This window comes from Mastomys coucha, unplaced genomic scaffold (assembly GCF_008632895.1).
Source record: "Mastomys coucha isolate ucsf_1 unplaced genomic scaffold, UCSF_Mcou_1 pScaffold17, whole genome shotgun sequence".
NCBI classification, from domain to species: domain Eukaryota; kingdom Metazoa; phylum Chordata; class Mammalia; order Rodentia; family Muridae; genus Mastomys; species Mastomys coucha.
In genome coordinates, this window is record NW_022196899.1 from 12,619,690 (window position 1) to 12,623,736 (window position 4,047).

At 40.8% G+C, this 4,047-nt stretch overlaps 1 long non-coding RNA gene across 1 annotated transcript in view; it reads right to left on the reverse strand.

Annotated features, from left to right (window-relative positions):
* Positions 1-614: 614 nt before the first annotated feature.
* The window catches only part of LOC116094740, a 13,566-nt gene continuing 10,133 nt past the window's right edge, over positions 615-4,047 (reverse strand). The window contains exons 3-4 of the long non-coding RNA XR_004120284.1: positions 3,164-3,328; positions 615-682 (exon numbers count right to left, since the gene is read on the reverse strand). This is a non-coding gene — a long non-coding RNA (uncharacterized LOC116094740). The remainder of the gene's footprint in view (positions 683-3,163; positions 3,329-4,047) is intronic.

Below are 4,047 nucleotides of genomic sequence, written 5' to 3' on the forward strand. Positions count from 1 at the left end.
ACAATTTTATTCAAGGTGGTGGTCCTAGAAGGTTTTCCATGCTCCAGTGGATGGCTCTCCATCAGAGTAAAATCAGCACAAGTTGGAGTCAATGTGTCATTTAAAAAATTAAAAATAAAAGAGGACAGGACGTTGGGCAGAGGATCAGAAGGATTGAGACCATTGAGGAAATGGGTGGAGCATGGTTATGCATGTCAAAATGCATTGTATACATGTATGGAGTTCTCAGTGAAAATCAAAAAATATCATGTTAAAAGCTAAATTTTCTCTTTTACTGTCCTTATTTGATGTTTCTGGATGTTGCATTGATTTTCTCATTTTATCCTCATAGTTTAGCAATCAAGTGAGGATCTGAACGATATATTGAAAAACTAATACTAACTACTAACTGTCGACATCTATTCAGTAAATTGGGCTAAGTTGATAAAGTTCTCATTTCTTCTTATTTTCCTAAAAAGGCATTATATTTTGGCTTCAAAATCCAAAATGCTGCCTTTGAGACAGAAGGGAGATAGGCTTTAAAAGCTAAATGAAATGAATAGTCTTGCAAAAGCAAAGAAGGAATTTTTCATGAGTCCCTGGGAACTAGCAAAAAGTGCGTTAGAACTGTTGTTTTCAATAATAAGCTTTATTACTCAGTTAAAATACTCCACACAAGAAGCCTTCTATGCCTCTCGTGCCTCTGTAAGGAAAATTAAACCAGAACATACAGCACTGGGGCCAATTTGTTTCCAAGGAAGTCAATTATTAATACAGTATTTAGTATTTAATGAACTCAGCCTATGTATGTGAGATGCTGCAAAGAGATCTTCATACGAGCTGAGAACAGGTGTGGGTACAAGCTTTGCCCGTATGTTTACCAGCTGATTAGTACCCATTAAAATGATAATAATCTAATAAAAATGACTTTATATCCAGTGAAAGCAGAAGCACCCCTGTGGGTTAGGAAATGATTTTTATCTCCCTTGTCAGGCCAGAGAAAGCACAGACGCCACAAGAACCCAAGGTATCCTGCGTAGTTCAAGTTTCTAGAGCCAGACTTTCTCCGACAATCCCTATCTCCAAAAGGGAGACGTGCCCCAAAAAGTCCCAGTGGGCTTCTTCTCCTTTTCCTAAAATCCCCTATGGCAAGAGGAGGCAGCCTCAGAGCCTTAGTGAATAATTGATACTACTTTGCCTGCCTTGAACACTAGACAAACCTGGGGGGTCCCTTAGAGACCACTGCACACCATGGGGATTTCAAGGGGCTCTGAGTGATTGCCAAGTTTTATGGGGGGTTTCCTCTGACCAAGAATCATGTTCCTCGTATGCAGCAACACCCCCCCCCGGAGGAAATGTAGATAGGCTGCATATAGATGACTCAGTTACCAATGCGTTTGCCTTTTGGGTGACCTGTACTCTCCAAAGCTGGGTTTACTACCCAATGGGGCATACATTATTGATTTAATTCACTTCCTTCCAAAGAACTGATAGAATCCCAATAGAAAGAAGGAAGTTGGGGAATAGGATTATAGCCTTATTAATTTTACTAGTAACAGATTTCCCTACGGGCATTTGAGCTATAGGGAGAAGGCATGGAAAGAAAAGCAGATGGGTTTCAAGAACAAAAGGGTTTCGTGGAATCTGAAGGCGTGGTAACAGTTCCCATCCATGTACCCTGCAGTACTGAGTACATATGGGAGGTTACCAGTATTGCTTTCTTGCACCATCCTTTGATGGGCGTAGGAGGTGACACAGGAAACACACACAAATGAAGAGGTGATAATGTCACCTCCTGCTCCAAGAAGCAATGCAAGGCCCTCAGAGACTATAACCCATTCTCTCTAAAATGATCCTCTTTTGCTTAGCTCCCCCATATACTGTGTGTTGACTTGTGCTAAATCTCTAAGTCTAGGCTGGCAGAGAAGTATTGACATTCCTTCTATGAAGGAAGCCATGACTGGTGGGTTCTAACATTTCATTGAAACCTTTTGTTTCAGCTTACAGACTTGAAAACAAAATAGATCAGGAACCAAAAAAGTAAAAAAAGTAAAAATCCCACACTGTATGTGACATGGTTGCTTTTGGAAATGCACAGCCCAGAACATGGGACTTCTGGTGTTTGTCTGTTCATAGTTCTTTATATTTAGTCTGGAGAACATAGGAACACTGAATGAAGAATTCTCAGATGTAAGTAAAAAGTCCCCTCGATTCTAGAGCAGCAGGCAGAGCTGTAGGAGGGGCAAAACCAAGGGGACGAGTACAACACACTGCCAGTTCAAATCTTAAATGTCTAACGCCGCCTGTTTTGGTCTTCATCTTTGCTGGATAAAAAGTAAAAGTACCAAGCAGAAGTAGTGCATAATGTCTTTAAACCCAAGCTCTCTGGAGTCACAGGCAAACAGAACTCTGAGTTTGAAGCCCAGCCTGGTTACATAGTGAGTTCTGGGCTAGTTATCGTTATATAGTAAGAACCATTTCAAAACAAACAAACAAGAAGTAAATAAATATAAAGTTACAATGGAATCTCTAGTAAGACTCCCCCAAAAATCATTTTAAACAGATTTATTTTTTTATTAAGGAAACCTTAATAAATCAGTATTAGGATTTAGTATGGGGCACTGAGTTTAGGTAATGTAAAATTAAAAAGAAAAGTAAACAAGTTTGTTTGTTTGTTTATAACCACTCTTTTATGGACAACATATTGAAAGGAATAAAAGGTTTTAATAAAATACACCTCACGTGTTAGATTGATGGCTCTGCAACTGTGTGAGAAGCCACAGGAGAGCAGGGAACAGGAAGAAAGCTTCCAGGTCCTCAGACCTCTTCTGAGAACCAAGGGATACACGAGGTTGTGTACTTCAGTTCTGTGTATTGGATAGGCGTCTCATTGAAGGACAGAGCTCATCCTTGGATAGTGCCTCTTTACCTAAGGCAAATCCACCACAGGCTATACCATGGTTGGCTCCTACAGGCATGCCCCAACTGTGAATCTGTGTGGGGAGTGAAGCCACGAAATCACTCCAAGGCTGATGACGTGTTTCTCATCAGAGTCATTCCCCATTGTCAAAATTCTCTACTCTCATTGCAGTCGCCATGCAGACTCTGTATTGCTAACATAGAAAGCCTTTGTGCTGTGCAGTGACCGTGTCTGGTTTTTTTAGACACTGGCAATTCTACTCACTTCTTAAATCTTCTTTGCTTCTTTTAGACTGCTTGGTATCTCTTGTAGCCTCAAGGAAGCACCTGCTTTTCCACCCCCAGGCACCAGCCGATCCTAAGAAGAATGATGGAACACCTATAATAGCTTTTATTCTTCATAATTTAACTCTTGGACTTTGGGAAAGTTCTGTGTTCAGACAAAACACAATAATCATAATTTGTAAAACCATACTTTTATATAATTTAGCTTTAGTAAATCATCAAAGATTGGTCCCAGAGCCCCGGGAACCAAAGTTAATTGTAAAAAACCTGGCTATAGGAGAAAGTCTGAACTTGGACTGGAAGGCAACTAGAGCTGCCATTGGCATTAGGAGAAGGTAGATTCTAGTTGAGTCTTTTTCCTCCTGAGTCAGCATGTTTTAACAATCCTTTGAAATTTAGCAGTCAGCTATACACTCTGTACCTGCGTTCTTGCAAGAGTTCTGTAGTTCTAAATCTAGGCCACAAACCCAAAGTGAGCAGTGTGAGATTTCCAGGAGAATTTTTTCAAGAAGACGGAAAGGGTGGTTTATATCAGATACCCAACAGTAAGACCTTCTAGTACCCTCAGAGCTCCCAGGGACTAAAACTCCAACCAAAGAGTGCAAAAGTGGAGAGGGGACTCAGAGCTCCAGCAACATGCATACAACAGAGGATGGCCAAGCTGGTCATCAATGGGAGGAGAGGACCTTGGTCCTGTGAAGGTTCTATGCCCCAGTGTAGGGGAATGCCAGGGCCAGTAAGCAGGAGGGGATGGGATGGTGAGCAGGGGGAAGTGGAAAGGAACAGGGAATTGTTTTAGTTTTGGGTTTTTATTTTATTTTATTTTATTTTATTATTTTATTTTATTTTTCTTTTTGGGGGGGG